Source organism: Vespula pensylvanica, chromosome 24, assembly GCF_014466175.1.
Source record: "Vespula pensylvanica isolate Volc-1 chromosome 24, ASM1446617v1, whole genome shotgun sequence".
Classification (NCBI taxonomy): Eukaryota; Metazoa; Arthropoda; class Insecta; order Hymenoptera; family Vespidae; genus Vespula; species Vespula pensylvanica.
The window spans coordinates 183,791-210,152 of record NC_057708.1 but is presented as its reverse complement, the minus strand read 5'-3'; the positions used below and the strand labels follow the sequence as shown (position 1 = coordinate 210,152).

The 26,362-nt window shown below is 49.7% G+C and overlaps 1 protein-coding gene across 2 annotated transcripts in view; it reads right to left on the bottom strand.

Moving 5' to 3' along the window:
• Positions 1 to 15,424, bottom strand: part of LOC122637159 (protein distal antenna-like) — a 29,086-nt gene extending 13,662 nt beyond the window's left edge. Inside the window, exon 1 of one of the 2 annotated variants that reach the window (XM_043829121.1) lies at positions 15,384 to 15,424. The gene's annotated coding sequence lies outside the window, so the exon portion shown is untranslated. The remainder of the gene's footprint in view (positions 1 to 15,383) is intronic. The other variant, XM_043829120.1, reaches the window with a different exon arrangement.
• Between the last annotated feature and the right edge of the window lie 10,938 nt (positions 15,425 to 26,362).

The following is a 26,362-nucleotide window of genomic DNA, read 5'->3' as shown; positions in this document are numbered from 1 at the left end:
AGTAGTTGTATATCTTGGACCTTTCTTCAGGTATACGTGAATAACGACTTTAGTTTGGTCATTTTTCGTAGAAAAACAGCGAGTGCTCGTATCTCTCTTACTTTTGTTTTCTCTCTCTCTCTCTCTCTTATTTTTTGTTTTTTATTTCTATCTCGAGTTATCGAATTATTCGAAATTTTTTTATCGATAGATATCGTTGTCGCGTCGCGCGAAGAGTAGAAAGAGAAATAAATTGTAAGACGATCGAAGGGAAGCAGTGCCGCAACTGTTTTTCGTTCGTATCCATTGACGAGTCGACGACAATAGTCCCTCTCCTACCGCGAGAGATAAACCACTGCTAGAGATTTACCGAAAAACATTTTCACGATTATGGACGATCGTTATCGCGATAGGAAAAAATTCTTACTCTTGGCAATTTTCTCTTAGTTCCCTAACGGATTTGACAAGAATGCGTTCACGTGCGTTGCTCGCTAAAACCAAGATCGATAAAAGCGAAGGAAAAAGTTTGGCCGCCCGCGTCAGTTTCTTTACCGTTTTACCAACCCTTATCGCTAAATCCCTTACGTACGTTTGGAAGCGTTAGAGGCGTAGTCATATATCAGAAAGCCGAGTTATAGAAGTGGGTCGATCCTATCTTTCTGCTTGGGGTGCGACGCGTTGCAACAAGTGCGAGACACGATAGTCGGTTGCCGTTGCATCGAGATTCGCATCGCTCGATTCCATTCATTCGTTGAAACATTTCCTAGCGTATGCCTGGTAACGGTCGTACCTCGACCGAAAACGCAAATTATCGAGTTAACTGGCCGAACCGAAAATAGAGCTCGATATAACCGATGACCCATCGAACGAACAGAAAGGGAGAGAGAGAGAGAGAGAAACTATCGGCTAGTCCAATTTCGATTACATTTGTATCGTAACGGCAAACTTTAACTAAGCGAATTCCGCTTCTTCCTTCGTTCCGTCCTTCTCTCTCCTCTCTTTCTTCTCTTCTCTTCCCTCTTTGCCCTCCCACCTCCTCTTTTCTCTATATTACTCTGACGGAGCACGATTCCGTCCATGGCCCGTGGATTTCGATATCGTTCACCCATATGCGAATGTAGCTGTATGCCTTCTGTATCGTTTATGGAGGAATATATATATGTATATATATCTGTATATATATATATGTATATATATATATATATATATATATATACGTAGTTACATATACACGTACAGCAAACGCAACAAGTTTCCTTTTTATACGGTGACCTAGAGGTTATTCAAAGGGAAACTTAATCCAAAGCGCGCGCAGTTATTATGATCCAAAAGATCGGGAGTCAAATTTATTGCTCTTTCGAACGAGACTTCCGACCTAGTTTCCGCATCTTTTCACGAGAAAACATGGATTGATCGTTGTTCGTCCTCGTGTAGGTTACGCTTCGTTCGAATTATATTTAATACGCGACATTAGCCTCGACGAACGTGTTGACATTTTTTTTTCTGTCTTCTTCTTCTTCTCCTCCTTTTTTTTCGTTTTTCTTTTCTCTTTTTTATCGATTCGTCGCTTATCCGCATATCCGTTGAAAAAAATACGCGACGAAGGAAAGAAATTCGAATCGTTGGAAACTTTCCAACGGAATTACCAAATTACTTCCTTTTCGTAACGTCGGTTGCTTTATTCGGAGTTTAAGGCAACCACGTACAAAGAGAACGAAGGGTCGACAATGGTATGTATAAGACGCTAAGTAAGAGATAAGAAAAGAAAAGGTTTAGAAAGTGAATACGGTGTACGTCTTTGGTTGGCATGGTCGAAAGCTTGTCGAAAATTGAAAACCGTCGAAGGGTCTGACTTTGACCTGGGTCTTACAATATATTTTTCCGCGGCTGTCTAATTTTATGGGAATTGACTTTTTCTTACCTTCGGCTTACGGTGTCCCTTGTCAGGTAAGAAGGCAACAATTTGCGTTCCGTACTTACGGTATATGAAAGGACGGTTTAGCGAAAGACAAGGAGAATGACGGATTTTCTCAAAAACGAGAGAAACTTGCGTTTAATGCTTGTAGCTACGTACGTAATATATATATGTATATATATATATATATATATTTTATAAATACGAATATGAATATATAATTTACGTATGCGTGCGTGCGAATGTACGCATGTAACGTTTATGCGGAGAGGAAACGCTACGAAAATAGAGAGAGTTCTTGGCCTCTACCAGACCGATAATATCTGTACACTCGATGAAATCGAGTAAAACAAATCGAATAGTCGTCGGCATACGCGTTCCCCTGGCATCGCCTGTTGCTCTTATTAAATCGTTATTACATCGCGCTAGAACGAAATCGTCCGGATTTTCGTATTATTCCCGTACCTTTTCTCGCGATACTCCTTCGTGCTCTTTTTTTCTTCCCCCTTTGATCCTTTTTTTCAAAAATCATCGTCGCTTCTTTTCGTCCGTCTCGTTAATAAAATCTCGAATATCCTTCGAGCGTTTTTTATCCCTTCGCAAAGCTTTAATTACGCACAAACGAACATTTTTATCCATTAAGCGGATACTTTCGATCGAGCGGGAAAGCTTCGATGATTTTTTTTTGTAAATCAGTCTATTTCTTTTTTCTCTTCGTTTTTTTTTTGTCGAGAAAGCTTTCGAAAATAGAACGGGCTCGAAAATGTGCGGTGTTGTGCCAGTACGATCGTGCTCTTTCGAAAAGCCACGTCCCGTTTTCTTCGAACTTAGCGATCGATCCTGTAGCGTAGCGTAGTGTGCGGCATCGACCGTCCCTCGTCCTCTCTTTACCCTCCCCCAAGTCCCTTCCGCCGTTACGGAATAGACCCGAACCCGCGTCACGCTAGCGTCTTTTGTCTCTTCGCCATTAACCACCGTGATCGGTCTAAAGAAGAGTACCTACATAAGTACATAAGCTCTCTCTCTCTCTCTCTTTCTTTCTCTACCTAAACTCGTTTAAATAAAAGCGCACACCCTCGAACACAACAAATGATAAATGCGCTGAAAGAGCACTCGAACGTTTCGCCGAGAAAGTGTTTAAATTCTTGACCCGTGGGTCCTTTAGAAAATAGGAGTGTAAAAACGGTTTGGCAGGTAAAGAGAATATTCGCGAGAGATAAGGTTGACCGTCCATTTCTTAGGACTTAGGCTCAGGTATATCCGAATAATTTGAAGGGAAAGGACGGGACCGTCGGGTATGTCACGTTAATCGCGCGGTTCACGGCTCGAAAAACACTTTCCTTGGGTTTCGCTGTCACCGTCGCCGTTGTCGTCGCCGTCGGGGCGTTCTTTTAATAATGACGTAAAAAAGAAGAGAAGACGCGGCAATAAAGGAGAGACCTAGGCGAGGGTGTATCCCTGGCACAGCTGTCTCGCAGATTAACCGAGGAGTCGAGAGCGAGCGAGAAAGAGAAAAAAAACGAGAGAGAGAGAGAGAGAAATTGCCGAGTCGAAGAAGAAGGTGGAGCGGGTACGAACGAAAGGAGAAACGCGGGGCCTTCGAAAAGGGAGAACAAGGCCGATCCTGACTACCTAGAAACGGTCGGAGCTTCCACCGACGTATCCCTCGCGAAGATATACAACCGCCATATACCAGCGACGCGTATTGCCCTCAGGTACGGAAGCTGGTCGCGTCGTCCTGCCCTTTTCTTTCTTCCTCTCGCTTCTTCCTCCCTTTCCGCCGCTCTTCGGGAAATTCCAAATCTTTGTGTCGGGTTACCCTCGACGATCGGTCGCCCGCGTAGAAGGAAATTTCGACTCGCGAGAAAGATCGTTCGAAGAATCCCTGAAAGAAAAGCTCCCTCTCTTTGAAGATAATAACGCGATTCGTCGCGCTCGTCTCCTTAGGTTCCGCTAGAAGAAAGGAAAGGAGGAACGAAAGGAAGAAAAAAAAAAGGAAAAAGGACGGGAAAGGAAAGAAGAGAAAGCGAACGAAACCAGCGAGAGATCGGTAAGACTTATCGGTTATAAGGCCGCGGAGCTCAGCGATCGTTCGATCGCTTTCGAAGCCTCGCTAAAAGTTTCACGATGCTTTCAAAGCGACGGCCTCGCTTTGACGGGGGAGCGTGGAAGCGCGGCGTTAGCATCGAATATTTAAAGCTTCGCCGTCGTTCGCGCTGACACGCTCTCGAGCATGCGACACGTAGACAGAGCGTTGCCGCGACGCCCTTCGTCGCCACCCTTCGTACTCGCCGCCGCCACCACCCTATCGGAATAGGCTGACCCTGTCCCGTCCTTTTCTTTCTCTCTCGCTGCTGCTTCCTATCCCCTAGTCGATATCCTGAGCCAGAAAAAGGGAAAGAGAGACGGAGAGAGAGAGAGAGGGAGAGAGAGGGAGAGAGAGAAAGAGAAGGGCAACTGGGTCCAGCTAAACCGGGAAAACCCGATAGAACCGGAGCCTCTCCCTCGACTTTGGCCGCTTTTCCCAGCGTTCGGCTGCGAGCTCGCATACATGGAAAGGCTAATGGTCGAACCTTACGGCAAGTCCGCGCGAATCGTCCAGCTGTTACACGAACTTTGCCGAACGTAGGTCCTTTACCGTTAAACCACCCTCTCTCGATTTTGTCCTTCGATTTCGTGTTCGCGAATTTTACGAAATCGATCGATATACGTACGTATCCTCGTTCGCACGCCGTACCTATCTATCCATCCATCCATCTGTCCACGACGTACCAACGTAGATTTCTAATTCGTCGAGCGACCAATTTCTTCGCTTATCGCGTTCGAATCGAATATTCGTGTTCGGACAGATTTTTAAATAAATAATATTTGTTTAGGAATGCGATCGAAACGATTAGGCGACGATTATACCTTTAGATCTTTCTTCGTTTATGATCACGAACGATTATAAATACGTCGAGCTTCTTCGAACACCGTAATGAGATAAAATGAAAAGATATCTCGGTTAAGTACGTCGGGTATCTTTCGTGCCATCTTTATTATTCTTATCCTCTGCGGTTCTGTTATTATTTAGAGAGACAGAATATAAGTTAAAAGACTATTCGCGACTATTTTCAAAAATCGTTACTTTCGAAGGAAAAAGCGTTTATCGTTATCGAGCGAACCGTGAACGTTTAAATAAATGATAAATGACGTGCGAGTAAGTACTGCCGTCTTCGAAAGGTTCATCCGGTTGTGTCCATCGGTCCTCTAAGTCCGCTTAATCGCTCACCGTTTTTTTCCCCCTGCCTCACAGCGGGCGGCTTTATAAGTGACTTTTGGACTCGAACTCCAAAGAAAAGAAGACGCTAGGAGAGGAAGAAAGATAGCGAAAAAGAAGAAAGGAGGTTGCGCTCGAGAGCCTCTCTCTCTCTCTCTCTCTCTCTCTCTTTCTCTCTGTCCTACGTAGTTACTAGTCGCGTCGTTCACGCGGGAAATTTGAGCGCTCTTCCGTCTCGTCGCTCGTTCGTTCGCTCGTTCGTCATTACGCAGCGCAGAAGAGCATATGGGGAACGAGATGGATGGAAAGAGAGAAAGAGAGAGATAGAGAGAGAGAGAGAGAGAGAGAGAGACGCGAGCCTACGTGCGCCTCTCCTCGCGCGTGGGTACGTGCTCGCGCGTATAATATGCACACGCTTACCCGCTTTAACGTACGGAACTTTATACGAGGTCTTCGCCGTGCGCTGCTATAAATTATCGGGTTACACGTTATCGTGTCTTTTAACAAAGAACGCTACAACGCGTCCTCGATCGTTATCCATATAATACATATTCACAATATTCTTGATATTTCCTATTTACTAGAATTCTTTTGATCTTTCATCAATATTCATTAACGACTCTAATACTTTCCAACCGATTCGTTTCATTTTATATCCGATAACGATGGTCAAAGATTACCCGCAAACTCTTTTCGGATCTCGATTCATACATCAACGATTCTCTTCGTTGATATACGATTATAGGTATGTTGCTATATCTTCAGCGACAGAAAGAAAGAAAGACAGAAGGAGAAAGAAAGAGAGAGAGAGGGAGCGAGGGAGAGCCACGAAGAAAGAAACGAGCAGGAGTCCGATGTATCTCCATTGGAACATCCGGTTATTCCGGAAGTGTAAGACCTCCTGAGAGCAAGCGTCTACTCTGTTCGTCCTAAGATTTCCGGCCGTGATCCCTTTTAGTGGATGAACGTGTGCGCGTCTCTTTTTCACGGCATGCAATCCCGGGGAAAGACGACATTTTGCCTCGGGTCCGCCACGTTCTTTCTCTCTCTCTCTCTCTCTCTCTCTCTCTCTCTCTCTCTCTCTCTCTCTCTCTCTTTCCCGTCGATCTTTCTTGCTCTCACCCACTGCCTCTTTCTCTCGTTCTATCTCTATCTGTCTATCTCTCCCTCTCTCTCAGCTCGTACTACGGTCTTGTGTCACGGACAGGTCCCTTGTTCCACTATCGATTTTTCCTACGAAAAACTCCCAACAACTTCTTCGTCCGATACTTTTGACTCTTGGAACGATGATTCGTCCGTGTCTTATTTCGTTCGTAGTATATCGATCGACGGAGAGAGTCTACGAAGAAATGAATAATAATTCTGTGACAATGGGTCTTGGGTGCTTAGAGACCAATATGGATTCAATTAATGGTAATCGCTTTGAAATTATATTGTATGGAATAATTAAACTGTTACGCGGACCAACATTGTTCATAGATTCATGCGACTGTAATAAATTATTATCACTGGAATCTAATGAACTATTTAACGAGAGAGATAGAGGATTCCATAGAACGATGCGCATCTATACGAAAAACATTTGTTTTCTCTTTGCTCGCTATCCGTCCATCGGACAATGAGCGTGACGACCCGCACTAATGATTACAAAATTATTTCTTCCTTCAACGTAGTGGCTTTCGCACGTGCAACCCAGTTGCAACTTTGCTTTACGTTTTTATGTAATAAGTTTGAGACAGATACAAATAGAAGTAGATATAGAAAGAGAAAAAGCGAGAAAGCACTTTATAAACGATCGATCGCGAATATCGTTTGAGAGAAGAGGACGCGAGAAAAGAGGAGAGAGAGAGAGAGAGAGAGAGAGAGAGAGAGAGAGAGAGAAACGGACAATGGAAGGAGGGTGTAACGAAACACGGTACAACGAGCAATTTACCTCCTACCGAATTTCGTCGTTTACAGTGAAATATTTCATCGATATCATTCTCGAAGGAGGAAAAAGGATCGTTGACGTGGTCTCGTCTCGTTCTTTGTTCGCGAAGGCCGAAGGGAATGGCTCCTCTTCGTGGGCTTCTAATTGACGGCTCTCGCGATTTTTACCTCGCTCAACGTCCAGCCGGCAAGCGAACGACCGAACAAGAGAAAGAGAAAGAGAAAGAGACGCTCGATCTTTCTTTCTTCCTTTCTCTTTCTCTCTTTCTCTCTCTTTGTCCATCTCTCTCGCTCCTTCGCTCTTTTCATCTCTCTTCCGATCGCGGATAAGAGAGAAAGAGCGAGAGCGAAAGCGAGAGAGATCTGGAAGGCTGCACGAAGCGCACGCGAAAGAGAGGAAAGAAAGGCCCTTTCTTCGGACATGGACAAGACCCTAAAAGAGATGCAAAGGGGAGAAGGAAAGAAAGACGGAGAGAGAGAGAGAGAGAGAGGGACACGGCCAAGCCGCATTAGCGCCGAAGTGTGTTCGCGATCGGACAAGCTATACGATGCACTTCCTCGCGACACGGTCCAACATTTCGGTAATCCTCCGTTCTCTCCCCTTCCCATCTAATCTAATCTCCGACTGGAACCATCGTTTACTCTTGCTATCCTTCGCTTTTTATCCCTCCTAACGTTTCTTCCAACCTTTTTTACTTTCTTCTTCCTTTTTCGTTCACTTTTTCGTTCACTTTTTCTCCCTTGCGCTGTTATTTTCTTTTTCTTTTTCTTTTATATATATATATGATATGTATGTACATATACCGTTATATCGCGTTACGTAAAATCGATTACGTTTTAATCATAGGACGTAAGTTTGATATTTTCGTCGATAACTTGCTCGATACGCGGTTAAGTCGAACAAAGAGGAAGAGAAAGAGAGAGAGAGAGAGAGAGAGAGAGAGAGAAACTGAAAGATTTTTAAGAGACAAAGAAAACGAAGACAAGCGCGATAAGAACGCGCGACGATTTTCGCACGAAATCTCTCCCGATGAAATTAACGCGTTGCGATCGAATCCTTTCTTCCCGATTACGTCATCGTGAAACAAGGGAGAAGGCAATGCGGCGAGGTTACGTACAAAGAAATTTCACGTTTTCGTGTCACCGTAAAGGAGTTTATTCGTTTTGTAACTTAATCCTTCAAATAGTTTTGCGACAAAACTTTACATTTATATACTTAGTAGTATTTCTCAAATTTCATTTCGCTTTATGGTCGCAAATTTAAGCGCGACTTTGTGTCGGAAATATTATCAAGTTTTTTTCTTTTTTTTTTTTTTTTGTAATGGTATAAGCGTAAATTATATTTACATTAATCTGATATAAATAGCGTGATTTATATGTATACGTACTATGTAAATACTAGTATAATTAATAGTAAATATAACACCATATGCGCAAATTGATATATACATATATGTACACTACTCTACTTATAGCATAATCAGTATTAACTCCTCTCCTCTCAATCTACTCTATACTATATTAAAATATTATACCACTATCTTATATATATATATAATACTATCATTCGTGTACATTCGAACGTCGCGTTACTTCTTTTATAAGAAAGAATATAAGGGAAGAAAGGAACGTTCGATTACAAAATATTAAGATCGAAATAATTACTCCGTGCTTCGTAGTAGAGCGTACACACCTTTCGTCGAAAAGACGAGGCAACAACAACGAGATCCCCGATAGATTTCCGTTGTACGAGAAAACGGTCGATCCACCTTTGCCCTTTCGAGGATTCAACGTTGGAAGGAAGAGCACGTAAGCACGCGTACACGCGCTTACGTCGTATCTATGTGTGCGTGCGTTCATGCGCACGGCTCTCCGCTTTCTTTATCCGGACAGGCATTGCGCGCTTCTTCTCTCGCTCGCTCCTTCTCTCTCTCTCTCTCTCTCTCTCTCGATCGGTCGCGCGCGCGCGCGCTCTTCGCTTTACGTCGAAGACGGAGGGAGAAGATGGCGGGTGTACTCGCGCTCTACCTCCTGACGTTCGCTGCTCTCCCGATAAATCGTCCGTCGTTTTCGCAGACTCGCTGGACGGATGGACACGATAACGGAATCAACGGTGAAAGAAGCTTTTTCGGCGACGAGAGAAAAACTTTACCGAGACGCGAAAACTTCTCACGCTTGTCCATATATATATATATATATTTTTTTTATTATCCGTATTCGTTGGTGCGCGTGGTATGTGTATATATATATGTGTGTGTATATATATATATATATATATATATATATATATATATATATTATATATTTTCTTTTTTTCCACCCTTTCTTTAGTTCGGTATCCCCTTTCTCTGTCTCTCTCTCTCCCACCCTCTCGCTCACTCGCTCACTCATAAAATGCACTCTTCTTTCCGTCTCCTTTTCTTCGACTCGTCGTCTCGTCATATCTCCTTTCCACTGCCTGTGGCACACCATCTATCTATACGTATATCGTTTACTTTCTTCTTACTTTCTCTCACCCCGACGACTCCTCTATTACGCTAGAAAGAGTTATGAATGAAGAGGAAAGATAGTTTCCGCGCTATGCTTTGTACAATAATCGTCGAATGAGCGATGGCACAACCTCTTCTCTCTCTATCTTTCTTACTTTTCACGTTCGCGCTCGTACTCTTTCGTTCTCTCTCTCTCTCTCGCACGTAGCTTCGTCTCTTTCAAACTCTCAGGCTTAAGCTGGCCATCTTTTTCTCCTTTTCACTTCATCTTCCGTTTCTCCGTCTCCTCCATTCTCTTTGTACGTTTCTCTTCGTATCACTGGTCGAACGGGGTAATACGCGACATAATGTGCGACGGAATGCGAAATGAGAATTTCAATTGGATACGTCTATAGTTTTCTTCTTTTCCTTTCTCTCTCGGCGGGTCCTTCGAAGACCGAGCCGGTAAAAAGGAAAAGAAAAGAAATCCAAGGACGGTAGAAAAATTTTCGGAAACCGGAAAGAGTAGGTACTTCGGAAGTTCGGTAAAATCGATTTTCGCGTTATTAAACTTTTCGCGTCGATCTTCTCTACCTGCTCCGGGCCCGAACAGGTAAGAATCTATACGTAGGTTTCGGTTTTTCCTAACAAACGAACCCAAAGTTTTTCGCGATCGAGTACCCTTCGTTTCCTTTATTATAGTTCATGTAGAGAATAGCAAAAGAAAGGAGAAGAAAAAAGAGAGAGAAAAAGAAGAGGAAAAAAAATATTCGCTAAGAATCCAGTGACGTGGATAGAATAGCGGCTCCATCGTTCGCAGAAGGCGTAGCTGAGAGAGAGAGAGAGAGAGAGAGAGAGAGAAGGAGAAGGAGAGAGAGAGCACGTAGAGCGACGACTTCGCTGGCGGTGATGGCGACGGCAGTGGCGGCATCGATTATAGATAATCGACCGGTCGTTCCACCAATCTGCGATTCGTAGCTCGAAGGGTAGCGCGTTCGTGGCGATGCCGAGGAGAAGCGGGCGCAGAGGAGGGTGGCTTGCCACGGCGTAGGAGGTCGCGGTGAGAAGGGTTATGGGTGGAATGGGGGGGGAGTCGGGCGGTGGGAAGAAAGGGGGCCGAGGAGGTGGAGGAGGAGGATGACGGGGGAATGCGAGGGGAGAGATAGGGGAGGGTGAGAGGGAGGTAGAGGGGCGGTAAAACGGGGGGAACGGGGACGGCTGAAAACGCTGCGTGAGTCGCGAGAAGCCGAGGAAGGACTTAACGAAGGAGCGGACCGAAGGCCGACCTGGAGTCGGGAGTTAACGCTCGAGGGGTCGTTAATTTTCCGATCTTGCCCTTCCCGGTGCGGAGGGCGATGGCGAGAGAGCGAACGAGCGAGCTAGCTAGCGAGCGAGAGCGAGAGAGAGAGAGAGAGCGAGAGAACGCTCTCTCACGAACGCTACGCTCGCTGGAAGGCATGCGCGCCGGAAATGGCGCGGCTACACGGCGGCAGCGGTGGCGGTGGCGGCGGCGGCGGCGGCGGCGGTGGCGGTGGCGGCAGCGGCAGGTACGACCCGAAAGATCATAAATTCGCGTGTTCGCGATTAGAAAGCTTCGAACGGCTCGTTTCGCGGAAACTTAAACGCACTGAAATTACTTATCGATCGAATTGGCGGACTTTGTACGACTAGAGCGAGACAGAGAATCTAGTCGAATCTCGGAGACGCTCGTAGCTCCTAGAACATAAATAGCTAGATACGTCGAATCTCGTATCAAATTTCTATGCGCACACAAACGTGATTCGTAATTGGTAATTGATGCGCGATCGATTGATCACGTCGAAAGCCTACTTCTCTGGCTCGTCTTTCGTATCACGAGCTAGGAGACGACCGATCGAAAGCTATTTTTACGCTCACGCTCTCTAACGGCACTCCGAAATAGCAATTAATTTATCAAGAAAGGTCGGCTTGATTACGAGCTGGGAATCTTAATTGGTATTCTTTTAATTCGATCGTTTTAAATACACGTGATCGGCGAAAGCCGACTCTCACGACGTCGAATTTTCGTCGTAAGATGGTTTCGTCGACGAGAAGCTCGCGAGTTTCGTTTACTGCGTATCGCATCGATATACTTTTTCCATCGGGCATAAAGTTTCGTGGTCCGCGCTCGAACGTCGATACATCGACGTATACTCGTTATGAGAGGCGTAAAACAATATTCCAACTATTTCGATCGACCTAAGATATATCTAAGATGTACTATTCTTACGATCGATAGATATACGTTAATGGATATATTTGAATGAAACTCGAAACAGAATTATCTCGAGAACGAGATTTCTCGTTACCCATCCGTTTAAACTTGCAGTCGATCGTTGGTACGATCTATTCTCGAATCGTTCGATACGAAATACTTACGAGAGCTATAGATACGAGTTTCTTTCTCTTTTTTTTTTTTTTGTATACTTGGAAAAGTATTCACGCGGATCGAACGTTTCTCCTCGTCGTCCTCTTGGTCGTCGTCGTCGTCGTCGTCGTCGTCGTCGAAACGACGTCACTCGATGGTAGCAGCGGCAGGTGCGGCCGTTAAGTCGACGACGAAGAAAAGGAGGGTCTAGACTCTCCTCTCTAGAATAAGCCAGACTAGGAGAGAGAGAAGCGACCAGAGAACGATGGAGAGAAGAAGAGAAAGAGAGAGAGGGGTACGAGGGAAGAAAATACGGTGGAGAATCGTTAGTCGCGACGGCTAGCTCGCGTCTCTACTCGAGAAAGAGGGAAGGGTGTTTGAGGGAGAAAGAGGAGGCGAAGGAAGAAGAGGAAGAACAAAAAAAAGAAAAATATGGGAAGAGTAGGTTTTCGGTAGAAGGGCCTCTGTTTTCTTCGCTCTCTCTCTCTCTCTCTCTCTCTCTCTCTCTCTCTCTCTCTTTCTCTTTCACTCCGTCCTTTCCGTCCTTTCTGTCCTTTCTCTTAATCTCGCTTTCCTTACAATTTTGCACGGACCTCCAAGTATGGGCCTCAGGGTTGGCCGTTAATTACTCAAGATTATGGGGAAAATCCAAGCAATAAAAACTTTTTCCTCAACGGCTGGCCAGCGTTACCGCCGACAAACAAGAGGCTTCTGTACGCTCACGACTATGCGGGCTTGGATCGATCGAGGGCCTGGTCCTCTCTCGCGAGAGGAAACGTGAGAGGGCAAGAAAAAGAGAGAGAGAGAGAGAGAGAGAGAGAGAGAGAGAAGAGAGAAGGAAAGAGACACACGACCGCCTTTAAATTTCACGCGAGAGAAAGCCGCGTATTACGTCGCCGTTTCTCCTATGCGATCCCCTTTAGGGTTAGGACGCTTCTGCGCCCGGAGGAAAAAATTTCGTTTGGTTAATCGACGAATTGGAACTAACGTTACTCGGCTCTCTCGGAATTCACGACGAGGTTAACGCCGAGGGGATAGAAAGAGAGAGAAAACAAGCACCTACTTATTTCCAAGGTTCGAGTCTTCGACAAAGTTCGCTATCCTAAAATTCGATCGGTTTATCGCGAAATACAATACTCGGTGAGAAATTAATTGAAAAAAACAAAAGAAAAAGTAAGAGAGAAAAAAGAGATACGCGTATCTCCGCGAAAGCGGGTGGAGCGAAATAGAAGGAGAGAGAAAGAGAGATACGTGGAACGACTTCGCAAACGACCGTAAAGTCGCAAGGTCGTGTTTACAGTTTCACGTGCGTTCCCTTTCCGTTCGCGCGAATAACCTCGTGAACCATAGCCATATACAAATCTGCTTTTAACGAGCACGCGCACCTAAACGTACTGGTACTCGTATTATCTCGGTCGATATATCATAGCGAAGGAAAATGTATTCCTAGTTATAAAAAGGACAAAAAACAGGGAGAGAGAGAGAGAGAGAAAGAAAAAAAATGGAAAAAGAGAAGGAAAAACGAAACGGAGAAGGATTGTTAAGAGCGTTTTTATAACGAGGAATCAAATCGCTGCGATGCTCGCTCGTCCGTCCCTTTCCCCGGTCTAAGCCCCAATGATCGTTCGATATATACGAATTCGACGTTCGGAAACACGGTCGCGATAAAACAATTGTTTTTCGGAGAACTGGAAATCCTACGAATTCGGCGTGTTTGCTCCGTATTATCGCGTCCTTCGTGACGACGCATTGTTTACAAATTGGACTCGAGCGTTTACGAACGTATCCGAAACAAAGATTTGGATACCGTTACCGAGTCGAAGGAACTTTTGAAAAAAAAAAAAAAAATAACGATAACGGGGACGGATGGATCGTTTTTCTACGACCATCGTTTACGAGCTCGTCGCGATCTCTTACGAATCGCGTTAGACGCGTGCCCTGACTCGTAAAATAAAAAGAGAAGAAGAAACGCAAAAACACGGGCAAAGTCGAAAGATCGTTTTTCGAAAGTAAATATATATATATATATCTATTTATGTACTTTCGGTTCTACGTATACATCGTACACAATTTTCAACAATGCCTACGAGGCAACGGCGAAACGTCGGCATTGTCAGCTGATCGGTAGTTTAAATGGCTCGTTACAAAGGAAGGAAAGAAAAACTATTGAAGCGGTATACGAACGAACAAACCAGAAACGCTTCCTATCCTCGCGTTTAGCGCGTCTATAGTTTCGAGTCGGCTACAGGGAAATAGAGGGGGAGAGAGAGAAAGAGACAGATAGATGGATGACGAATACGAAAAGAAACAAAGAGAGGCAGAGAGAGAGAGAGAGAGAGAGAATAAGAAAGAGCAGCGTGGACCGCGAGTCCGAAAAGTTCGTACGAGGAATGTATCTAGATAAAATCCAGCACGAATTTATCTCCTGGCCGGACGTCGTGCGTAATGCAGAAAGGCGAACGAAGCGAAAGAAAGAGAGAAGAGAGAGAGAGAGAGAGAGAGAAGAAAAGTTTGACGGTGTGGTACCGTTACGAGGACTACCTCTCTCTATCTCCGTCTTTTTCTTTCCGTCCTTCTCTCTCTCTCTCTCTCTCTCTCTTTCTCTCTACACCATCGCAAGGCACAATAGGCCGAAGGAGCCGACCCAGAGTCTTCTTAATTTTCTCTCCTTCGTGCGGCCATTCGCAAAGGGAGCGAGAGAACGTTAGAGAAAGAAGGATAGATGGAGAAAGAGCAAGACGGAGAGAGAGAGAGAGAGAAGGACGGAGAGAGATAGCCGTCGGCTCTGTCGCCCCGGTCGGAGACGGGCATCGAGGCGGGCTTTAATTAGCACGGGATTTCGCCGAACGACGGACAGCCAACGTCACAGACTCGCTCCGCTTCGTTCCGTTCCGTTCCGTTCGTGGACGACGAGCCGGGCGAGCTTTTCCGTGCTATAGAGTGACGTGGAGAGGTGGAGTGAAGCGTAGAAGAGAAACGCGAGGTAGCGAGAGAACGATAGAGAGCGAGAGAGAGAGAGAGAGAGGGAGTCGTGAAGAGCAGCCGTGAGTCTGCCGCCCCGCAGCGTCGCACCGCACCGCATCCTGCCACGTCCCGAAGAACGGCAGCGACCGTGGGCGCGAGGGAGAGAGAGAGATAGAGATAGAAAGAGAGAGAGAGAGAAAGAGAGATCGAAGGAGACGCGAGGGTGAACGCGGGGGTAAGAGAGAAGGTTTACGAGTAGGAAGAGAAGGGCGAACGAAGGGTGAAGGTGGGAGCCACTCCGGAGGGCGAGCGGAGGACGTCGGTCGGTGGGTCGCGAAGGGCCGTGCGCGCGGCCGGCTAAATAACGGCCCTTCCTATCCTTCTTCCACTTCTCGCGCTCTCTTCCTCTCTCTCTCTCTCTCTCTCTTTTCTCCTCCCTACGACCACGTCGGTCACCCTCCATCTACGCTCTCCACCTCGCACCTCGTCGTCGTCGTCGTCGTCGTCGTCGTCGTCGTCGTCGCCGTCGTTGTCGTCGTCTCGTCGTTGTCGTTGTCGTTGTCGTCGTCGTCGTCGTCGTTGCCGTTGCCGTTGCCGTTGCGTCGTCCTCGTCGTTGTCGTCGTCGTCGTCGTGTCGTTGCGTCGTGTCGTTGTCGTTGCGTTGCGTTGTCGCCGACGACGTCGACGTCGACGCGACGACGACGCAAAGGATCGAACGGTCGCGCGCGCGACCCAGAGGGGCGTAGAAACGAGAGGAGAGCCAAGAGGAGCCAAGAGAAGACAGAGCAAGAGAGAGAGAGAGAAAGAGTATGACAGAGAGAGAGAGAGAGAGAGAGAACACTACCACCCGTGTTTTCAGGCTTACGTGCGCGGCGCGTTGCGTCTACGTAAGCGCGAACGACTCTCCTTTCCTTCTCCTCGCGCTACGTACTCTGCCGGTCGAACGATCTTTCTCTTCCTCCTCGTACTCTTCGCTCCTAACTCCCCCGGTCTCTTCCTCCTACCGGTTATTAAACGAGAAAACGAGACCACTGGATGGAGAAAGAGAGAGAGAGAGAGAGAGAGAGAGACCTTCGGTGCTTGCTTCGCGAACCGCGAATTCTCCGCTCGCGAATTCTCAACCGCTGCTTTTGGATATACATATACGTATACCGCAGGTTATTCGAATCTCTCCAGTTCCAGGCTCTTTATAAAACGTAGCGCGATGAAATAGTTTAACGAGAGTAATTCGATCGATTATCTCGTCTCTCGCTATCTTTTTCGAGTCGGTCGTGCCTTTTTCTTTTTGCTCTCCGTTTCGTCCGTAGGTATATACGCGTTTAGAGGAGGAGAAGGAAGAAAGAGAAGAGAAAGGGATAAAAGAAAAAATCGGATAACAAGAAGATGAAACGAGAATGGTAAAGTATTACGTAACGAGAAGGCTCGCCGCTCGGCGGCGAAGAACGGCGAGCGGTTCTTTTCTCTTTCTATCTTTTCACGCCATAGAGAGACGGAGATACTCCTCGTATATACCGTATTTCCTTGGAATATCCACGCACTCGTTATAAGAAAGATCGTAAATATAGCATCGTTGGCGACGGTTTATCTACGTCAACGGGCGGCACTACGCGCAGCGCGTCGGTGCGTGCTCTCGGAAAAAGGAACGAGACAAAAGCTAGCAAGAGTGAATGAGACGGAGATACGAAGAGAGAGAGAGAGAGAGAGAGAGAGAGAGAGAGAGAGAGAGAGGACGCACACGCGTGCGTCCTCGTCGGTCGTCCCTTTTTTCACGCGTATTGCACGTCGAGCTCGTACTTTTTCCCCTTCGACCGAATCGTCGCTATCGTCGTCCTTGTCTCTTTCCCTAAATCGAATATCTCGATTATTAAGCTAACGAACGAGAGGGAGGGAGAGGGGGGGGCAGAGCGTGTGTGAGAGAGAGAGAGAGAGAGAGAGGAGAAAAGCGTCGAGAATTCGGAGATTCCGTCGACGGAGTCACAGTTTGAGATTTTTCGGCGATTCGAACGAGAACGAACGACGAACTTTCACCGTCGCTTAAACCTCCGGCGACAAAGTCATGACCTTGAGAACGAATTCTTCCCCTCCCCACTCCGCGTAGCACGTTTTCGACGGTTACAATACCGGCTTCCAAAAGCCCGCGGAGAAAAGTTTCGATCGTATTCGGAAACAACGTGAAACGTGTATACGTCGCGTAACCGTACGTCACTCCGGGACGTATAACGCACAGGAAACAACGGCGCTCGTAACAAACGGCGATTCTCGTCCTTCGTAGTAATGCGCACATGGTTCGATTTGTATATTCGTCGGGTTAGGTTGCGTTATGCGAAAGAGAGAGAAATCTCGTCTCTCTCTCTCTTTTCTCTTCTCTTCTCTCTTTTCTACTTCCTCCTCTTCCTTTCGTTCGCTTTCCGAGAGAGAGGGAGAGAGAGAGCGAGCGAGCGAGCGAGCGCGCCCTCGTCTCTCCTTCTCTCTTTCCTCTTTCTGCGTCCCTCCGCCTGCCCCCTTTCTCTCTCTCTCTCTCTCTCTCTCTTTCTCTACCACACTGACGATTTATACCGTACATATAACTAGGTATAACTCGAGCTCGAGTTCTCGAGGTGTTTCTGTTTTACCTACCGTTGACTCGTAAACGCAGTTTAAGCGACTTCGAGGCGGCAGTCAGCGCCGCTCTCGCATTACGGAAGTGAAGTTTTCAAGTTCCACGACACTGACCCAGTTTACTCTCTTTCTCCCCCCTCCCTTTATTCCTCGTCCGTCGCTCCGCTCTCCCTCCCTCCGCGCTATCACCCCTCTTTGTCTCTCTTCCTTAATACTTCCAGACTGCTCGCGTAGTTATCAGTTTCCTCTCGTACAGGTCCCTTTACTTTATATATATATATATACATATATACATGTATATATATATATGACACACGTATAATACGTATTACGTTATACACGTATAATTCGCATATCGCACCTACGTACCTAACAAATATACGTGCGCGTTCCTCGCGATCGCACGCAGCGAGATATCGGTGATCGATCGGTCGATCGATCGATCGATCGATCGATCGATCCACGAATCCCACCGGTTGATCTCGTTTTCTATCTTTCTTTTTCGATTTCTTTTTTAACTTCGAACTCATCTAATTCCTTTGCGAAATATCTATCATAATACCTAAGCGATTACGTTCGGTGCCACGCGACTTCGAAGCGAGCTATCTCGACGAGAGCCATAAAAGCCGTTGCCAAATCGTTGACACTCGAGTAGTCCGTCGAGTCCGTCGCCTCCGTTCCCCTTACCGATGTCCTTCCTCGTCCTGGCATCTTTTCTCTCTCTCTCTCTCTCTCTCTCTCTCTCTCTCCGTCGTACCCTCTATACCCGTCTCGCATGCCACCATCGCCTCACTCCTTCTCATCCGCTTCATTGTCCGCGTCTATATCCCCCTTCGGCACGTCTCACCTTTTTCGATCGTCGTCGGAACGCGCGCGAGACCTCGCTTCGCGATTGGAAAACGTCGCCCCTCTCTATTTGCTCTCTCTCTCTCTTTCTCTATCTTTTTTCTTTTTCTCTCTTCGTTTCTCTCTTTCTCTCTCCGTTGGCCTCGCGCGCATACATACGTACGACGAACGCATACATAGACGTACGTACGTCGTACGTACGTACGTATACCGCGCTAAGCGTAGCCCGATGACGAGACGATTCGATACCTTGGCGGCCGACGTCGGCGGCTGCGACGGTGGCCGCCTGGCGGAAGAAAAAATGCTTCGTCGAGGCTTGAAAGAGAGTAACAGGCCCCCGTGAGACTAAGAGCCAGAGACCGACGGCGACGGCGACGTCGACGAAAGAGAGATAGATAGATAGAGAGAGAGAGAGAGAGCCGTCGCCGAGAAGAGGAGCAGCCGCTCCGCTCGCACGAACGGAGGCCTAACCGGCATAAGAGCGCGATATTATAGGGGTATGGGTAGGGCCCTGAAAGGCTGGCCAGCCGACCGACCGACCGACCGACCGACCGACCGACCATCCGACCGACCGACCATCCGACCGACCGACCGACCGACCGAGCGAACGAGCGAGGAACCATCAGCCATCCTGTCATAGACAGGATGTGAGGGTCCGCGAGTCCGGGCTGCGCCGTGCCGCGCCGTACCGCCTCGCGTTTCCTCGCTCGTCTCGACGTCGTGTCAGTACGGTTGCGTCCTCTTCCCTTTCCTTCGCCGCCTCCGCCTCCGCCTCCTCCTCCCCCTCGTTCCCCACCCCCTCCTCCTCCTCCTCTTTGTTCGCGCAACAAACTACGGCGTACGTAGGTAGCTACATTACGTAGTCGCGGCGCGTGTATGCACGCGAGACCGTCGTGGACCGAAGGCAACGCTCCGAAAGAATTCGAAATGTAGACTCGGTTTAAAGCGAAACATCCTCGCGTTCGGCTTGCCCTAACGATCTCGGGACTCGCAAAATGGTTCGTGAAACGTTGCCAAACTCCAAGAGTATACTAGTCCTTAGGGGAGATTATCGATAGCATCGGTCGATCGATTTCCATTGGAATCGGTGTCTCGAGACGGGCGGGGCGTAGGGGAGGGATAGGGAGACGCGATCGGTACGTAGACCGCGCGAGAGCGATCGTTCCAAAATGACGAGCTTAGCACGGAAAGTCGTAACGCGCTGCGTCGCCCGTGTGAGCGACGTTTCTCTCTCGAGGACGCAGGATGGGTCCGAGGAAAGAAGGAGAGAGAGGGGGACAGAGAGAGAGAGAGATAGAGAGAGATAGAGAGGAGAAGAGGCTCGACGAGCACCCGAACCGTGCCGCTCGTAAATTTTCTCGGAAGGAACGCTCCGTGGCAGCGGCTCTCTGTTACCTTGCCGCTCTGCCCGCGGTAATATTACTCGGTTTATATCGGGGCTGCCTTCGACGGAAGGTGTCCGCGCGGGCGCGTATACACGCACGCACGCACGCACATACCGACGAAGAGAGCAGGCGAGAGGCGGGAGAGAGAGAGAGACAGAGAGAGAGATGGACACAGAGGCATAGGGTTTGGTCGTAGCGAAAAAGAGAAAGAGATAGAGAAGAGTGCTCTCGAAAGAGAGATGGAAGGGCGCATCGCGTTCGCCATGGCGTGCGGTGCTCCGCGCTGTTCCGCGCTGCGTCGTATCGCGCGGTGCTGCGCCATGCCGTGCCGTTTCGTGCCGTGCCGTGCCGTGCCGTGGCGCGCCGCGCCGCGCCGCGCCGCACCGGGCCTCGCCTCGCCTCGTCGCGTCGCGCTACTCGCGTTGAATCGCGGCTACGTGCGCGACGAGGGGCGACGAGGGGTGACGAACGGCGACGAGGGACGACCAGGGCCGGCGTGGCAAGCGGGTTGCGAGGCGAGGCGAGACGAGCGAGCGAGCGAGCGAGCGAGCGAGGCGAAGCGAACCCCGAGGGATCGAGACAGGGCCAGGCATCGTATACGCGCGCACACCAAGAAAGAGGAACGATTCTCTCGAAGCGAGCGCGCCGATAACCTATAGGCCGGCACGGTGTCGTGGCGCGGCGCGGCGTTGCCGAGCGCGGCCGTATCGGCGTCTCGTAAGCGGAGGGTCGCGCGTTATGTCCCACACTCTCTTGCGAGTGGCCCTTTGTGTGCACGAGCGCGCACGCAACATCGCAAGGGACACGCCGCGCTCCGCATGGACGATAGCGTCGCGGAGCAGCTGGCCGACCGTTCGATGCGTCGTCGTCGTCGTCGTCGTCGTCGTCTTCGTTTTCGTCGTTTCGGTCCTTCTTTTCCTTCTTCTCCTCCCCCGCGTTCGACCAAGACCCGCATGATACGACCGACGCGCGAGATCGAACGAGCTCGAGCGGAGCCTTTGCTCTTTCGCGCGTCCGACTCCCCCTTCTCCCCCGTTCCCCTCCCTGCCCGGTATCTTTCTTTTGGAACAGCGCAAATTTCCGTGCTCCCCTTTTTTTAGTTCGAAAACCGCGGGGCACTCTCGGTCCGCCTCGTGAATTTGCGTTTCGGCCAAAGAACCGAGCCACGTGGTACGACCTCGACTCGCTAATGGACGATGGACTTTGACGCTCGCGGGTACGCGGCGGGTTGCTGCCTCGCGCACTACCACACGATGCTTTATATTCGACGAGCGCACCGTCACAACGACGACGGGCGCGCACCGACGAGCATCGCTCCTCGTCCTCGTCGTCGTCGTCGTCGTCGTCGTCGTCGTCGTCGTCGCGTCGAATGCTCGGTGACTAATCGGCGCAAAAAATCTCGCGTATTATGGGCTGCCGCCCGGTTCGAGCAGGGGATTTGCAATCGACTAGGGTCCTGTGAATAGAAAAGAGGGAGGGAGATGGAAGACGGCAGATGGGGAGAGAGAACGCGACAGAAACGCGGAACGTTCTCTCTGTCCCTCGTCGCTGGGAAAAAGGGTACTTTCCCGTCGATACGCCCGTCGATTCCGGTCGCGAACGCGATCTTTTCCAACGTTACGTGCGCGTTCGCGTTACTTTTTGTTCGTTTTACTTTTTTTCCAAAAAATAAATAGCTCGATCGATCGATATCCGCGTAATTGACGATAAGAGCGAAGCGATCTTGGCGAGGACCTACGTATCTCGTATCGGATGAATCTTTGTCGATACTGTACGAGGATTCGTAACGGACGAAGAGGGAGGATGTCATCGGAAACAGAATTATTTTCTACGGTATGCGTTGCGAACCGTGCCTGAAAGAAAAAGCGATGGATTCGTCCGTAAGAATTCGCAACGGACTCGGTCGAGCATCCTCGGCTACCGTGCTTCTCGTTTACTTACCGCCATTAATTTACGGTCCTTTTCGACCCGACTTATCCCCCCCCCCCTCTCTCTCTCACTCTCTGCCTCCGTTTCTTTTCCTTCACAACCTTTCTCTTTTTACTTCGTAATTGATATAGCGAGTCGCTGCGTAATTATTCTAACGCGTAACCTTCGGTCCTCCCGCGCACCGATCGAAATCTTTGAATTTTAACCAAGTAATCGTTACTCTGTACAGTGATAACTCGTAAATCGATCGCTCGAAACGAAGCTCGTCGGACGAACGTAAAGTTTTCTATACACCGAGACGTAACGATCGCGTAAGGAATAGTTTCCGTCGCGTCGACGAACGCGTATTCGCAACGTCGTTTACACGCTCGTTCCCAACTCCGACTTTTTCTTTCCCTATTTCGTTAATTCGCAAGCTAACGTTTTCGGTCCGCGACGCGACGCGATGTTTAATCGCGCTGGTACACATGTACACATGCATGTATGCGTACGAATTCGACGATACGTCGTATCGTGCTCGGACGCCTAATCGACTCTTATCGAACAAAAAATCCGGCTGGTTCGCGCTTTAATCGTACGCGTGGAAAAGAAAATGGATGGGTAATGCGGTGAGAAACGCGTTACTACGTAGTTCGTACGCGATAACGAAACGACGTCGTCGATGATAAATAGCGATTGCCCCGCGTTTCGTTTCTTTTTTTTCTTTGTTTTAGACGATGGGTCGTAAACGATGGAAATAGGTCGCGCACGAACGTAAATATACGGTACGTACGACGCGGAGAGATCTCTCGACGGCGTAATACGAAATTTAAAGCGCGCGGTAGCACCTGTTCGCGTCTTCTTCGCGTTCCGCTTTTGCGCGTCCGCGAGTAACGAGACTCTAATTATATCGTTGATCGTCATAAATTAAAGTCAACTCGCCTGGTCACGCTAGCCCGGTACTACCCAAGAGTCGGTCCGATTCATCTCTCTCTCTCTCTCTCTCCCCCTCTTTCGCGCTCGCGCCCACAGATCGTTTCAACCTCCGATAAGGTCGGATCGCAGGATCGTTCGTGTGCGTGAGCGAGAAAGAAAAGGAGAATACGGTCGATAGCATCTTCGAGGAAAAGTCGTCGCACGACTATGTAACGGAGATAACGACGTACGTACTTTGAAAGCTTTCCTCGAAAGCCATTAACGGTCATCCGATAGGTGACTTATCGTAAGATTTCGAGAGCGTATCTCGTAAAAGGAAAAGGAAGTGGAAGGTAGAGGTAAAGAAGGAAGCGAAACGGGAAAAGAAAGTCCGTACGAACCGAGGTTCCGGGGCTTGCCGGCGAGGTTCGCGAGAGAAAGAACGGAGGAAAGTACGGTCGAGAACGGATGGGATTCTTGGAAAAAGGGATAAAGAGGGACGCGAGACCCTTAACCCTGCGGGTGACGGTCGGGCAGCGGTCGAACGAACATCGAACGGACGTCGAACGAACGACGGACAAAAGGGATCGGTTCTCTGTGGGAGCGCGGACGGGCGTAGATGGTCGGTCACGAGACGGTGGTGGGGGCCCGTCGGTGGTGGCGACGGCGATACCATTGCCGAGGGTGTACTAGAGGAGGAAAAAGGTCGAGAGAAAGAAGGAAGGAAAAGGAGAGAGAGAGAGAGAGAGAGAGAGAGAGAGAGAGAGAGAGAGAAGGAGAAAGAAGAGCGATAGAGAAGAATCGTCGAGGTGGAATATACGGAGAGAGGAAAAGGAGGACAGGAGGAAGCTCGCGATGCGTGACTCACCGAAGCGAACCGTCGAACGAACGACCGAACGACGAACGGTCTTGCGTATAGGAGAAAGCCGCGGACCGAACGAACGACCGACCGAAACAGGGGGAAGGAGCCCCTCGCGGTGTGACGCGCGCGCGGAGCCTTTGTCCTCTCTGCCATCGGCTCGCGTTATTTCGCACTCCCCTCGCTCTCTCTTTCTCCGTTCGCGTCTCTCTTCCCCAGCTCCTACCCATCGCAGCCGGTGTGCGTGCGTACGTTCGTGCGCGCCTCCGAGCGCGCCAGCCGAGCGAGGAATTAGCGAGTCGCGAAGCTGAAGAAGGAGACTACCGAGAGCGCCGCGAGTGCAAACCATCTACCACTCTCCGCACTCGAGGTTAATGCGCTCTTCTCTTTCTCTCGCTCTTTCCCTCCCTCTCTCTCTCTCTCTCTCTCTCTCTCTCTCTCTCTCTCTCTCTCTCTCTCTCTCTTTCTCGCGTCGTTCACTCGGTCGTCGAAACTTAATGGCCGAGGCTTGGGCCGCTCCTCTCCGCGAGAGCGAGAGAGAGAGAGAGAGAGATGGAGAGAGGGAGAAGGAGAGAGAGAGAGACCGTCGCCGGACTCGTCTCGAATTCGCGATAGCGCCCTGCTACTGCCGAGAGCTATCGTTTCCGCGAGATAGGCGAGTTTACGCGTACGATCGCCCCGCTATTTTTGTAGCCTGCGTATGCCGCCGTCCTCCGCTGTCTCCGCCGCCGCCGCCGCCGCCACCGCCGCCGCCGCCGCCACCGCCGCCGCAGCCGCCGCCACGCTGCGTCGTCGCGACACCGAGCCCGCTATTTTTCTCGCGAGCGAAAGAGACTCGCGAGGCAACGACGGCCACCTTGAATTCCGATCTTCTCCCTCTCGATCACGGACGAATCGGGCTTTCTCGCGGCCGTTAACGCGACTCGCGTCTCTCGCTGATTTATTCCGTAAACGAATTTTCGCGGTAGAACGTCCGACTACGAACGTAAATCGATCGTGCGAAACGATCTTCGTTGCTTTATAACGCTTTATCGTCGCACGTATTCGATACGACGCGAAAGAGAATTGAGAAATTGAGAAATAAATGTTTCGGTGACGCAACGCTGCGTCTCAGTATCGGTCTGGGGTATCTTTGGGATCGCTGTACGTACCGGAAACGTTTCGAATAACGAAATTGATGGAACGCGTTGCGTCCGATCATCGGTACGATAAACGCGGACATATCCCGAAAGGCGCGAGCTCGCTCTCGAGCTCTCGCAGCTTCCCGAAATATCGAACGAACTCGTTGATATCTCTCGCGCGACTCGAACGATTGGAAACGTCGACGGCGCGCGATAACGAACCAGAGTTTCTTCTACTCGCCGTGGAAAAAATAATTGCCTTCGTTACTCGATAGAGGAGAGAACGCGGAGAGATGGAGGCTACGGCAACGGCGACGGCAACGGCGACGGCGACGGCGACGGCGACGGGGCCGCGGGAGGAGGAGGAGGAGGAGGAGGAGGAGGAGGCTGAGGTGGCATTCGGCATTTCGTAACGAGAAGCGCGCGGGCCTCGCCGATCGCGCGAAGAAGATAGCGGTCGAGAGCCCCAGGAACGTCGGCGAACGCGTTCGCGAGTTCGCCCTTCGCTCGTGACGTCATCGACACGGCGCAGTCGCCGACCGTGATTCGTCACGGTCTAGTTTCCCACCTCGCGCCCCTACCCCGCCGATATATGCCGCCTTCGTCGGTATCGTCGACGAACTCGTTCGCCTTTCTTCCATCCTCGGCGCGTCGTTGGCTCGCGCCCGTTCCGTCGTTTTTGGCGCGGATGCAGCGACGAGACTTGGCGGCGTAGCCGGACGAGGGAGGAGGAGCAGGCGGAGGAGGAGGAAGAAGAAGAAGAGGAGAGAGAAAAAAGAGGAGAAGTAAATGGAGGAGGAGGAGGAGGAGAAGAAGAAGAAGAAGAAGAAGAAGGAGGAGGAGGAGGAAAGAAGACCTTTCTCCTTTCGGCTCGACCGCGTCGGCTCGTCGTGCCGGCTCACGAAGCTCGTTGGATCGAGACGCGGCCTGATTAACGAAATTAAAGTCGGACCTTCTCGACGGTAGTACGAGCGGAATCGAAGATGAGCCAGGCGACGGCACCGACCGACCGCATCGACCGACGGCGTCGTTGACCTCGTCGCGTCGCGACCATCCACGCTGATTAGGAGGAATACGTCTATCCGCTTCTCGCCGAAGCTCTCGACGAACGATCGACCGATTTTCCGTGCGTTCCTCCGTCCGTGCGGACGAATAGCTCGCGGGAAGTAGGCCGAACTCGACGCTAGGACGTTTCTTTATTCCCGTCTTAAAACGGCGCGCGTTTTCGATTTATCCCGTTCGCTCGTCCTCCGATTCGACCTAGAGCGACGCGGTCCCCCTTCGCGTAATTAGTCTCGAAGACCTTTTTTCCGAGGACACCTTCGAAACGAAAAAGGAAGGATACGAGGGAACGGCGATGGGAGGTGGTTAGGGGAGAAAAGCGGAGAGTCGGGTCGCGATGAAAAAAATTTTAATTCGAGCGAGCGTGCTCGATAACGCGTATCGAAACTCCTCGTCTCGTCTCGTTTCGTCTCGCCTCGACTCGACTCGGTCGCCTCCTCGCTTCGCCTCGTCTCGCCTCGCCTCGTCCGCCTAGCTTCGTCTCCTCGCCTCGCCTTGCCTCGAGTCTTTCCAACGTTCCATCGGCCTCTCCCTCTTCCCTCCCCCTCTCGACCCTTCCCTCTTCTCGTCTCACCATCCGCACTTTTTATCGGACGACGAAGGCACGGTGCTCGCCTCCATTATACCCACATCCATTCTACCATAGCCCTGCCGCCGTTGGAAAAATCCGGCATCGAGTCCCTCTCTCTTACCCCTTCGTACATCTCGCTTCCCTTTTTCATCGTCCTCTGCTTCTTCTCCTCCTCCTCCTCTTCTTCGTCGTATCGT